Genomic DNA, 14,254 nt, shown 5'->3' on the forward strand with positions numbered 1-14,254 from the left:
AGGCTAAGCAAATTCTTACTAAATAATGGTTTTTCAAGAGGTAATGTAGGCACAACCCTCTTTATTAAAAGAAATCAAAATGATATGTTAATTATCCAAATTTATGTTGATGACATTATTTTTGGATCTACTAATGAATCTCTTTGTCAAGACTTTGCTAAGCTCATGCAGGGGGAGTTCGAGATGAGCATGATGGGAGAACTTATTTTCTTCCTCGAACTCCAAATCAAACAAACAAAAGAGAAAATCTCCATCACCCAAAGTAAGTACACCAAGGAATTACTCAAAAGATTTAGAATGGAGAACTCCAAACCAATTGGCACACCCATGAGCCCCTCATGTAAGCTTGACAAGGATGATGAAGGTAAATGTGTGGACTTAAAGTATTATAGAGATATGATTGGCTCTCTATTATATTTAACTGCAAGTAGGCCTGATATCATGTTTAGTGTTTGTTTGTGTGCTAGATTTCAATCTAATCCTAAAGAGTCTCACTTGAATGCTGTTAAAAGAATCCTTAGATATTTAAATGGTACTCAAACTCTAGGATTATGATACTCTAAGGACTCACTAATTGATTTATTAGGATATTCAGATGCTGATTTTGCTGGATGTAGATTAGACAGAAAAAGCACTAGTGGAACTTGCCAATTTCTTGGAGTTAACCTAATCTCCTGGTTTAGCAAGAAATAAAATTCGGTAGCACTGTCTACGGCTGAGGCCAAATACATTGCAGCCGAAAGTTGTTGTGCTCAAATCTTGTGGATTAAGCAACAACTCGAAGACTTTGGTATCAAACTTAATGAAACACCCATAAGATGTGATAACACTAGCGCCATAAATCTAACTAAAAATCTAATTCAACATTCAAGGTCTAAACATATTGAAATAAGACATCATTTTATAAGAGAACATGTTCAAAATAAAAATATAATTTTTGAATATGTTTGCACTGAAAATCAATTAGCTGATATCTTTACAAAGACCCTAAGTGAGGATAGATTCTGTGAAATTAGGAGAAATCTAGGAATTCTTGATCCTTTTGCCTAAATGTTTCTCCAATTTTAAAAAATCAATGTCAAAATTTCTTAGAGCTCAATTTTCATCATCTCTCTTGGACCTAAAAGCTCAAGATTATCATTCTCACAACTTGTCATTGAGCAAAATTTCTTCTCCCAAAATTTTAATTTTTTTTAAAATTTATTCATATTTTTTCTGAATTTTTGTGATTCATGAGTCGACCCCCTAGGGTCGACCCAATGGCATACTTGAAATTCTTTGCCAACTTCCCACGGGCTCTTTTCTTTTTAACTTGAAGCCCGTTCGTGAGCCGACTCATTCTTCTTCTTCGTCTTCCTCCCTCCAACACTCGTCGTCCCCATCTTTGTTCTCTCCAAAACCAAGGATTTAGCCCAAAGATCATTCTCCCTTCACATCTCCACCTCAAATCACCTCTTGAGAAAGGAGCTTCTCGCATCTTTCTCCCTTGATTGAAGCGGTTGGAGCGTGCCCTAGCTTCCACCATTCTTCTCTAAATCATCTTTCCTCTCAGCCAAAATCTCTTTCCACTCTTTAGTAACCCTCCTTCTCCTCACCCATTTGATCTTTCGAGTCTCTCTGCCGGCTCTTGTGGTGAAGAATGGCCCCAAAGATGAAACTCCCTCAAAGAAGGAAATCAGTCTGTGCACTGGAAGAAGGCGTCCGCAGAAAAAGGCAAGCTTCTCAGACTTCCTCTGCACCCATTCCAGCTTTAGCATCTGCACAAGGTCCCTCTCAGTCTCCTCTTAGCCCTAGCAAAATCCCTCTCTCTGACAGAAAGGTAGAAACCGGCAAGAATGTGGATTTTAGATTCTTTGAAAAAGAAGGTTTCTCCTTTGGGACAAAGATCAAAAACCAAGGTTGGGGATTTTACTGTTCTCTCAAGGAAGTTACTTATGTAGACTTGGTTAGAGAGTTTTATCTAAATCTGCACTATGGCAATGGAACAGTAACCTCTACTGTTAAGGGAATTGATATCTGTCTGGATCCTATTATTCTGGGAGAGATTCTACATTTGCCCTGTGAGGGATATTCTTACATGGAACTCCCAATGAAGGAAGAGGGGATCAATGTAATTTTAAGAGGAACCTACTCGGGAAGTCTGAATAAATTAGAAGCCAAAATCTTGTCAATTGAAATGAGAATCCTACATCAATTAGTGACAAAGCTTTTCTTCCCAAGGAGTGGTAGGCATGACCTCCTTTCTGGCCGAGATATTTGTATAATATTTCATGTGATCACTCAAACCCCCTTAAACCTTCCTGCTTTAATGATTGAGACCATGAGAGAGACACTGAACAGATCCAAGGTATATCTGCCTTTTGGTATGGCCCTCACACTGGTTTTCAGGAGGTTTGGAGTCAGTTTTGAGGGGGAGGCATCTGCTAAGCTTTCCCATGCAGACACCATCAACCAACACACTCTACACCGCATGGGATTCACTAGGATTGATGGTGGTTGGATCAAGGGTACAGAAGAAAGAGCTGAGGAGAGAGCTGAGGACAGAGTTGAGGACAGAGCTGAGGAAGAAGGTCCCTCATCACCTCTCCATGACTTTAGGGCAGCATCTCCAGATATCCAGTTTGTTTCAGATCCAGATGCTGGCCCTTCAGAGTCCACCAGGAGGTACACACCAGTTCAGCAGTCAGATAGCAGAGGACCTCCTTCAGAGTTCAGATTGGTCGAGGATCAGATCGAGCAGATTTCTCAGCGTGTGGCTTCCTTGCTTTCTTGTCAGTGGAGCACTTCTGCATTTGCACCGGGATCCACATCATTGGATACATCTGATCAGACCTTGATCTCCCATATCTCTACTGTATTTCAGTTGATCTCAGATCAGTCTGTTCGGATTCAGCAGCTCGAGGATTGCATTTTGAGACTGACTGGGAGAGTACTTGACTTGCAGGGGCAAGTCTCAGCTTTGGCCCATCCTCAGCCACAGGAGAGCACTATTGAGGTCACAGACCTTACTGCGGAGGCTGGCAGGCTCAGAGGTGCATTGGAGGGTGGTTATGAGTTCTTGAGGAGAGAGATCAGAGGCTCTAGTGAGCATGCTTCTACTCAGTTCACTGCACTGCTTTAGTCTGTTTCGAGAGCTCTGAACGTTGTTGATTCCATCAGGCTCTCTCTTACAGTCCAGTCTTTGACCTCTGAACGTTCTCAGCCTTCAGGATCTTCTCGCCCACCTACTCGTGCCAGCACCTCCACTCGTGGCAGAGGCAGACGGGGTAGAGGATGAGCTCTTGGTCGTGATCCATCATCTCCTCACCCCATCTCTGATACATCTGATTCTGATCCATAGAGTCATGTGTTCTACTAGATCCTTGCTGTTAGTCATGTCTGTTGTTCTTTCTAGGATCTGTCTCTTGGGCCATGTAATGATGATTAACTAGTTGACTTTTATATTATGAAATTTGTATTGAAACAACTATGGTGTTAATCATCTTTTGATTATATATCTACTCTCTGTAATGATATCAATCCTCTTTTGACTATATATCTTCTCTATGGTATTCAATGGCATATTTTGTTTTATGATTGCTGTATTCAGGGGGAGTAAACATTAATGATTAGCACAAGAAGTTTGAAGAAATACTAAAGAGAAAATGTATTCAAAAAAGGAGGGGGAGTTAACAATGTTTGATGATGTCAAAAAGGGAGAGAAATTAAAGAAAAATTGCTAAGCAAGATTATTAAATGACTTAAAAATACAATGAGTGAATTGCTAAGCAAAAGTATCAAAAGAAAGATAAATAAAAGATTTAAAAATACAATGAGTGAATTGCTAAGCAAAAGTATCAAAAGAAAGATAAATAAAAGACTTAAAAATAAAATGAGTGAATTGAGAGAAATTAAAATATCAAAAATAAGATTGCTAACAAAATGGATGAATTGCTAAGCACAAAGCAAATGAGCAACCTTTAAAATTACTTCTTAGACATGCTCTAATATGCTTTAAAATTAGACATGCTCTGATACATCTTAAAATTTGACATGCTCTGATATACTTTACAATTAATTTTTAGATATGCATTGATACACTTAATTGTTAAACTTGCTCTGATACTAAAACTAAATAATCAAATGAGAATGAGTAAATTTTCAAGATGCAACTTGCTTTGATACTGAAACTAAATAATCAAATCATAAGGTAAATTCTGCTTTGCTCTAATAACAAAAATAAATTTTCTACTCTGATACCAAAATCACATAAGCAAATGGCAAATTATTTATGCAAATGGGCACATGTTTTACATGCCAAAAGAATCAATCTTCTTTTCAAGCAAATGCACTTATAAGTTGGTAGTAAATCTCCTATTTATCTTCAAACTGCCTATAATGCATTTCATTCCTTTGAAATTCATGATCATTGATTCACATAGATGCTTTTGTTCAAGTATTTTGTCATCATCAAAAAGGAGGAGATTGTTGCTCCTTAGATTGATTTTGATGATTACAAAGCAGTTGAAGGGGTATCAATATTTCTCACTTGAAAAAGACTTATTGCTCGTCAGGGGTAAAATTGTAATTTTATCAAAATTTTGATTTGATAGTATCAAATGATAGAACAAAAGATTTGTGATCCAATGGTAAAAATTTTATTAATTTTGGACTTATATTTTGAAAGATATGCATGATTGAAAATCATGAGTCGACCCATGAGTCGACTCATAGCACATGAGGTGACTGGCACGCTGATTTTCCTAGCCGGCACAGACTTGGTAAAACCTGTGAGTCGACCCATGAGTCGACCCCCAGGCATGAGTCGACTCATGAGTCGACCTCTGCGGGTCTTTTTGCCAGTTTTACAGAACCATGGATCCCGTTCACTTCTGTGACGATTTTCCACAGAGGTCGACCCATGAGTCGACCCCCAGGCATGAGTCGACTCATGAGTCGACCCCTGTGACGGGATTCTTCTGCAACGGCTAGTTTTTAATCCATTTTAAATACTTTTAATGCTCATTTAATGCAGTCTAACGGCTCTTTTTCAGTCTAGAATGATTTTCTCTATCTCTTAAAGCTATAAAAAGGAACAAAAAGGTGGGAATCAAGAGAGCATCCAAATAGAGAGATTTTGAAAAAGGAATTTCAAGCCAACTTTTCAGTCCTAAGCAAGAGCTCATTCAAAGCTTTCAAGAAGCCTTCAATCCAAGCTCACCAACTCCTCAAGTGCACATTCAAGTCTCCATCCACCTTGAGAAAATCCAAAAAGGGTCTTCTTCTCTTAAGTAAAGTGTATTTAAAGTTATATTTGCTCATTGAAGGAGCTTTCTTTGTGCTTAATTGTGCTGTAAATTGTTATACTCAGTTTGAGTGATTGGTTTTGTTTTGGAGGGGTTCCAAAACAAGAAAAGGTAGATCCGAACCTAGAATCGGAGTGTATTGGGTTGGCTTGTACCCGAAAAATAAGTGGTCTAGCTTGGAATAGCTAGAGTCGAAGTTTTTGATGTTTGTATTCGGGTTGAATACAAGATTAGTGGATTGAAATTCCCAAGTAGGAGCTTGGGGAGTGGATGTAGGTGCAAGGTTGGCACCGAACCACTATAAATCCTTTTGTTTGGTGTGTGTCTAATTGCTCTTCTTTATCACTTCATTATTTTCTTGCATTCTTGCTCTTGCTATTAGCCTTGAATTAATTCTACTCACTCTATCTATTCAGCTTTGTCAAACATTTCTCATAAGTCATTAGTTAAGCCTAAAATTTTTTAGAAATCCAATTCACCCCCCCCCCCTCTTGGGTTGCATAGCTGGGCAACATCTAGAGATTTTCTGATTTTAGAAAATAAATTTTAATTTATTTTAGTCTTTCGCTGTATGATCTTGAAAAAGTTTCAAGATCTAACCCTGAAACCTTAGATATGGTTCCTACAAGAAGTTCATCCGGAGTCAGAGAACAGGGAATGGCATCCGACGTAAAAATCGGATGAAGCCCAGCCCTAGATATGGGTTCATCTACAGTATGAGGGTTCTGAGGGACTGAGGCAGATGAACTCCTAGAACCGCTAGAGGCAGAGGTGCCAGAAGATATTTCAAGCAAGAACCCTAAAAATTTCGGAGAGATCAGGCGAAATAAGAGGCGAAGGGTTCGTGGGGGACCAAACAAGTGGAATGCGGCAGAAGAAAAATGGAGAAGAAGGAGAACCTAGATGGCAAGAGAAGGAACGAAAGTTTCAGAACTAACCTAAGTCGCTCCGAAGGATGCAGAGGTGCAGGGACAGGGATGACTCGAAGAACACCTAGGGCCAAAACGGACGGCAAGGAAGATCAGAGCTCTCGGAGAGAAGGCGGGCACCAACAGGACTTTCAGGCAGAATGAAACTCCTGAAGGCAGAAGGGCGGGTTTAAATAGATCCTGGGATCCGGCGCTATAATGATCGCGGATCTCCCCAGGCCGACCCATGTTCGCCACGTGTCCCACTCGTCACAGCAGGTGGCTAAAAGCGGCTGACAGCTGGCAAGGCCATTATTGCACCGTATCTAGAGCAATACTCCAGCAGAAATTCTGAAAAGTCTCTTCAGATCGCCCCGATTTGAAAAGACTCCGGCACGCACACATTAAATGTCAGGATTTCTGAGGGCGGTCGTGCGCAGAATTCAAGGGGGCAACTTCGGCTGTAAAAACTTCTCTATACTTTCTTCATTCAAAGCTCAAACTCGGAAGTAGGGGGACTGGTGTTGGGTATAAAATACCCCCCCAGCCGAAGTTCGGGTCGGGAGTGACCCTCCCGGGATTATGCTGGCGTCCGACCTTGGGCGACATATTTCCAAACCTCTCCGACGGTTGAGCTTCCGCAACATTCCCAAGTTCTGCTGACGGATAAACTCCCACAGCTTCTTCCGCAGGTGTCGATCGGGTTCCCCCGACGGACGAACCCCTGTCGCATCTCCCGGACTTCTCCAACGATGAGATTCTTCAATCATCTATCAGGCTGCTCCAAATGCTCTCGGGATTCTACTATCGGTCGACCTCCTACAAGGGTCAACCGTTCTCCGGACCTCTTCTAGATTTTTTTCCAACAGGATTTGATCGACTCCAATCCGAATTTTTTCCAGAACTTCATCAGTTCGTCAGTGGCCGAACTTTTCCAACAGCAGATCTTTACGACGGACAGACTCCATCCAAGTTTCTACGATGGTCGACCGCCTTCCGGACTTCGTCCGAGCTCCTATGGGAGCCGGACTCCTTCCCCGAACTCCTACTGCAGGTAGACTTCGTCCGAGCTCCTACAGGAGCCGGACTTCAGCCCTGAGCTCCTATTGCAGATAGGTCTCATCCGAATTCTGACAAGGATCGGACTCCGAGCCCCCACCACAAGCGATCTACTCCAAACTTCTACTACAAGCGGTCTACTTCGAACTTCTACTACAAGCGGTCTACTCCGAGCTGCCACAACAAGCGGTCTACTTCGAATTTCTACTACGAGTGGTCCACGTCAGATTTCTACTGTAAGCCTCCACCTGAGCTTCTATTGTGAACGAATTTTCTCCGAACTTCTATTGCAGGCAGGCTTTGACCGAGCTTCCTCGACAAATGTCCCCATCCGGACTTCTACGGGAACCGAACTCCGACCGAACTTCTGTAGTGGACAGATTTTGGACGAACTCCTGCGACACACGGACTCCAGCAGCTGGACCCCTCCAGCGGGTGAACCTCTCCAACGCCATCTGACATCCACTGCCGGTCGACCTTCTGTCGGATTCTGCATGAAATCGAACATCATCCACAGAAAGCCCCTGACCGAGCTTCTACAGCAGATGACCTTCGCCTGCAGCACTAGCGCCCAAGGCACCCAATGGTAGAAGGCTCGCCAGCAACATCCGAGCTTCTCTTAGATGGAGAACCACCTCTCTCCACCAAACACCCCAACCGAGCTTCGGCCGACAGGCTTGGACTCCCTGGCAGGCCACAGTAATGGCCATGACTCTGCTCCACTTCCTGTAACGGATCCCACGCGGCTTCATCATGCTCTGGCGAGTCACGACAACGGACATCACCCCACTCTCTACAACAGGCTCTACGTGGCAGGCCACGGTGATGGCCACGACTCCACTCCACTACTCTCCGTAACAAACTCCTCATGGCCCCGAATGGCCCACTATCAGGCAGCTACAGACATCGCTGTCAATCTGTTATGCCCTCCGCCTATAAAAAGGGACCCCCAGATATATTATTCCTTAAGCTCTAATCTCTATCTCAAAATTCTGCTAAAAATTTTCGTTCGAGCACTCCATTCTTGTTGAGGCAGAGAACTGACTTGAGCGTCGGAGGGTCTTGCCGGAGCACCCCCAACTCCAGTTTAGACTTTCTTTGCAGGTCCCGGTGGCGACCGCGACTCTCTCGACTCCAGCAAATCCGACGCCGACGAATTTTTGCACCAACACGCCTCAGGTATACAACTGCATTTCTGAGATAATGGGATAAACAATTAGCAACTATGATCATCCTGTATGCAATAGAAGATAAGAATAATCATTCCCCTTCACAACAATCTTAACTATGTATATTTTCACAGCAATTGATCATCAATTCATGATACATACAGGAGTCAAAGATAGGACTCATAGTTGACAGGGACATGATATTCTCATGCTAACAAAGATACTCATCTATAAAACATAAACATTTGGGAGTTTTCTTTTTTCTACAATTGCATATTTTTTTTGGGAATATATATATATATATATATATATATATATATATATATATATATGTGTGTGTGTGTGTGTGTGTGTGTGTGTGTGTGTGTGTGTGTGTCAAAAAACTTAAATGATTATATTAGATTGAAGTTGAGGAAACATGGATATAGGCATCAAATTTGGCAATAGTCAGGCTATTTTGATTCAGTAAAAAGTGAAATACCGTAGGAAAAAAAGAATCTCAACACACCTAAGTTTAAGTTGTTTTCAGTAAATCATTTTTCTCAATAAAATATATGCTAATTGCATGTCACATGCTAATAATAATAAACTACTGATCTCTAAACTATATAATGCTTATAAGGAACATTTTCCAAGGTGAAAAAATTAAAAAAAACCTCTAATATTAGTGAAATATTATTTATATTTTGGCAACTCTAAACATAATACCAGGCAGTAGAATGCCAACTAGACATATTCATAAATGTATATACTTCTCTTACATTAGTTAATTGAAATACATGCACCCACATGCTACTTAAATACGGGACTGGAAACATGGGCTTGTATTGATTCTTTTTGTTGATAGATCAAGCCATATGTTAGAAGGTGGGCTACACTATGTCTGTAGCCTTCCCCCAGCCAGGGCCAATGGATTGAGCATACAGTCCAAAACCAAGCTACTCTTTCTGGCAAATTCCACATATCCAACCCTTCATACAGTGACCCATGCAACAACTGTCATGTTTGATCCACAATCCATGCATCCCACGTTTTTTAAAACTTCAGATTTATGACACCGACAAATCATACACAATGGGACTCAAAAACATGCCGAAGAGGATATCACTTATAAGATGTTGTTGTGTTATATGATGAATGCCCTGTGGAAATTAAAAGTTTCTGAATGGGATATTGCAAAAAAGGATTAGGACAAAAAATAATTAGAGTAGCTCTATTTTTCTTTCTTGCATATGTTCTTAAGGAATTCATGTTGCAACCATGTTTGATCAAACAACCTCCATGCTGTCTCTATCCAAATATGATTCAAAGGAGAAAGATACACCTATCAGTTCATAACTTTGCCTGCTTACAAACCTCTGCACTAGAAAACCATGTCTCGTCAACTACCACATCAGGTGCTAGTGGTCTTCCATTATATGCAACAGCAGCCACAGATGATGTTACCACCACCCTTTTAACAGGAGTTTTAACACAGGAACTGAAAACATTGAGTGTTCCCTTCACTGCTGGGTTGATTAACTCAGCCTAAAGGTATGATTGAAAGACAATGCTGTTAAAAAAGTTATAGCTTGCCATCATTTTGGACAGTGAAAAAAAGAATATCACCAAGACACATTGGACAGAAAACAAGAAAAGAAGGCAAGAAGTCCATCTGTAGTAAAGTTATCCACTCCCATATATATTACTGCATTATAACACAACATAAGATAGAGTGCAAAAGTTGTTGCAGTAAGCATGAAATGCTCAATTAGTCAGACAAATTTTTCAGCACACAAACAAAAAGTTAATCTATGCGGACTATTATTATCCTATAGGGATAAAGTGGCCTGATATGAAAGCAGCATCAAGCAAATAAAGAGGCCAGATATGAAAGCAGGATCAAGTGAAGAATGTGGAATGGCATAGACATAGATCAGTACACATAACAAATCCATATGGCGGTGGCTAGCCTCATTTTATTGCATGAAGATTCTGTGCATGAATTTGAATCTAGGTTGCAAAAATACAAAAAATCTCAAGCAGAAATAAATAATCAGAATATTAAAAAAAAAGAAAAATTCTGTAACACAAGCCCTAAACTAAGGATGAGTTTCTGTACAAATAGATGCAAGCAAACAAGGAGTGTACCCTTTTTCCTTTTTCTTTTTGAGTTATATCAGAAGTCCATAGCTGGTTGAGCTTTAGATCTTTAATATTTTTGGATTAGTTGTATGATTAGAGTCTACAAGTCATAGCTGGGTTGAGGATAATTTAGTAATTAGAATTGTACTAGACAGTTTAGATGTGTTTGCATAGAGGGTTCCCTAGTTCCATACTTCTCCAAATTTTGAATATTCATCCTTAACTCATCGAGGAATTATTTTTCTTCATGCTTTACTTCTACTTTGTTTATCTTTAGGAAAGCAGTATTCAAGCCCTGTGCCCCTCACATCTGTAAATCTATCTTCTTCGATCATTTGGTGTCACCTTAACCTAATCAGATGTTGTCTTATCAGAATTTGAAGCCAACTAGATCGCCCTCTGAATCATTGCTATAACAACCTGTTGGTCCCATATGTAGAACTCCAATGTTTCCACTTCAACTGCTTCACTATGATCTCCTCAACTTCCCTTTGGAACTGATGCATCAACTCAGTTGTGACCCTGCCTCCCTTTAGTCCCGCTACATCAACCAGCTGTTATTCCCACCACCTCAACCTCTATAGTGCAACAACTTTCATCAAAGAGCATAAGAATAGCGAAGAGGATCACCAAATCTGTACAACTGTTGGTGATCTTTAGCTCTCAATGCCTCAACTGAGATGAAGAGAGAGGTCAGAAGATTGAGTTTCAGGTTAAACGGCCTAGCCTATCTAAGTCAAATTAAGTTGCTGACTTGGTGGTTTAAACAGTTAAAGCTGCTCAGTTCATAGGTTCAAATGGGTTTCAGCTAGTTACATATTTTAACTCAGTCCGGTCCACCATAGCTAGCAGGTGGCCAATCAAACAGGCAGACCTGGCCAATCCAGTCAAGTCTCAAAATACTGGTATTAACTAGATTGCTGTCACAATACTCAGTACAAAGAATGTATTCACTCCAATAGTAGCTCAACACAAGCAAAGATTGCATAAAAAAATGATGAAATTATGATGATACTGCTTTTGTTCTGCAAGATTAATAAGTTAGGAGCAAATTTAAACAGTATATTATTGAAAAAATATAAACCTATGGAAAAAAAATAATAACAATGTTATTTTGTAACAGAGATAATAATATGAATCTGTGGATCTGTGATATTTTCATAGAAAGGAGATGCTGTATGAAAAACGCCCTCACACCCCTCGACCACTGAATCGAAAGAGCCTTCGTCCAACAAGTTTGCTTTAAACAAGTGCAATCTCTCGTTGGCTCCTTCTAAGGCACGCAAATGCTTGGTTTTCTTTGGATCAGCTAATAAACATGACATAAGAAATATAAGATGAGAGACCAAAATTAGTTTTTAGCAAAATTTCAGGTGATAAGTTGTGGCATGAGTGCTTGACATGGATCAATGACAGAATTTTGCAAAAGAATTAGATGATGCCCAAAATATAATCTTTTTTCTCCATGATCCATTAAAATAAGAATAATAGAAATTTTCAGGCATAAGAGACAGAAAAAGAAGTAAACAAAGAACACAAGAACTCCGAATTTCTTGTTCGATGCGTAAGACAGACACAGACATATTTATGAACGACTGAAAGAAACATCGCACAGCAAAAGGTGTTATCGTTTAAGTGAAAAGCAGGAGTACTTCTTTAAACTTACTATAGTTTTAACAAAATCAATGTCATCCTCAACTGCCTCAACTGAAATAGAAGAACTCTGTTGCAAGAAGCCCAATATCATTCAAATGCTGTAAGTAGGCTTCAGACTTGTACTACAGATAGTTCATAGTAAATCACTCATTTTTTATTTGATCCATGAAACACATTTGAATAGAAAAAATTTACAATCCTATCAAAATTTTCAAAATTTTGCCCCATACAAAAATGATTAGGATTATTTTTTCTCTTTTGGACACTAGTTCCCAAATATACGATGGACAATTTCATGGACAGTACTTCCTCAAATATCAGAAGATGAGTGGATGTTGTTTACCTAAGTGAATCTCCATATGATTCAATGGGACAACAAGTGAGATTTTATTGATGAAATAACTGAGGAGAACATCTAACCCAATTTATGGAGGGCAGTGAAAGATGAAAGTAGAGAAGAAAAACCAAAATAAAATTGCACGATTGTTTTACATATGCCTTAGAGAAGTGAGAACCGATGAATAATATAGATAAGTGATGACGAAAAGGATAGCTACATGTCGCATTCTTATATAGAATAAAGTGAAGCATTGTGCCTTCAACCCCCTTCTAAGCAACTAATGTTGCCACTAAAGTTAGTTTACTTAACATTACACTAGATATTTTTTATTTTTGTTCTTCTAATTACCAACAACAAGCTTGCACTTAAATAAGCAAACGTACAGTCTAAATGAGTGGATCATAATGTTTTATAAAAGAACATATTATTGCAAAAAGAAAATTCCTGCATGTTCTACGTCCTTTATTTTTCTTTAAGCAATGCATTAGAGCTCTGACATACGGATCTAATCATGATTCCAATTTAGGCTAATTTGATCCTGACCATCTGATGCATGTTTCCTTTTTCTTTAAAACAAAAAAGAAAGAAAAGAAGACCACTCTACATGTTCGCGACTCTATTTCTTGTAACCATTTTAAATTGAAAGGCACCAAAGCTCCTATAATCCTGTTTTGTGCTCTGATAGGACCTACCGCAAATTTCACAAGAGTCAGCCAACCTATCCTTAAAACCTTAACTTCCCACACTATTTCTACCCCTGTATCATTTTACATGTCAAGAACAAGGCAAGACAATATCAACAAAAATCCAAAGTCAAAAAGACAATCGATAAATGTTAGCAGAAGGTGCCCGATGACGATTAATGGAAAAATATAACAAATTAAAAAAAAAATGCAAATCAAAGTCAAGAAAACTTGAAAAGAAACAATTGCGACCACGTTAATCTGGAGTTGAAACACAAGATAAATGATCCATCCGACCATATCATGGCTTAAGGGCTATAAACGAATCTAAGCAAACAAGGAGAGTTAAAGGCTATTATTCCACAAATCTGAGCAGACAGGATCCTCCAGTCCTCCAGCGATGATGTCATAATAACCATAACTATTGCAAAAGAATCAATGAAATGAGAAACACTAATAGGAGCATTCCATCACACCTTGTGTGCAATTCTATCTCCTAAAGAAGAAAGAGGATAAGTGGGATAGCAATAGCTATAAAACCATGACTAGCAGTACTCAAAATTACAGAGAGAGACGGACCAAGATCACGGATGGTGGCACGCACAGTATATCCGCGCTGGAGGAGAAGCTTGACGAGCCAAGAAGCAATGTAGCCGGATGCACTGGTCACGCACACCACCTTCGCACTCCCACTCCTACTCATCCTTCTCTTTTCTCTTCTCTCTCGCTCGCGCTTCACAATTTGGTGTTGGGGTGCCCATATAGAAGGGCGAGAGCAGGTGTATCAATAAAGAAAGAAACCAGGCACGGCACCGGGGGTGCTCTCTATCTATCAGGGGTTTGGGCCGTGTCTTTTTGCGTGAAAGAATGATCGAGCTTTTTTCGGCGACATCAACCGTTGGATCGCTCCTTGCACGAGTATGCCAACCTCTTTTTCTATCTGCCCGCACAACTTTCAAAGAGGATATTGCATAATTTAGTGGTGATACGTCGCAATTGCTTTGATGTGTAATTATACATATCATCTGCT

General features: G+C 39.9%; 1 pseudogene; it reads right to left on the reverse strand.

The window, feature by feature from the left end:
* The window catches only part of LOC140858177 (phenylacetaldehyde reductase-like), a 94,420-nt pseudogene extending 80,493 nt beyond the window's left edge, over positions 1-13,927 (reverse strand).
* Between the last annotated feature and the right edge of the window lie 327 nt (positions 13,928-14,254).

This window comes from Elaeis guineensis, chromosome 5 (assembly GCF_000442705.2).
Source record: "Elaeis guineensis isolate ETL-2024a chromosome 5, EG11, whole genome shotgun sequence".
NCBI lineage: Eukaryota > Viridiplantae > Streptophyta > Magnoliopsida > Arecales > Arecaceae > Elaeis > Elaeis guineensis.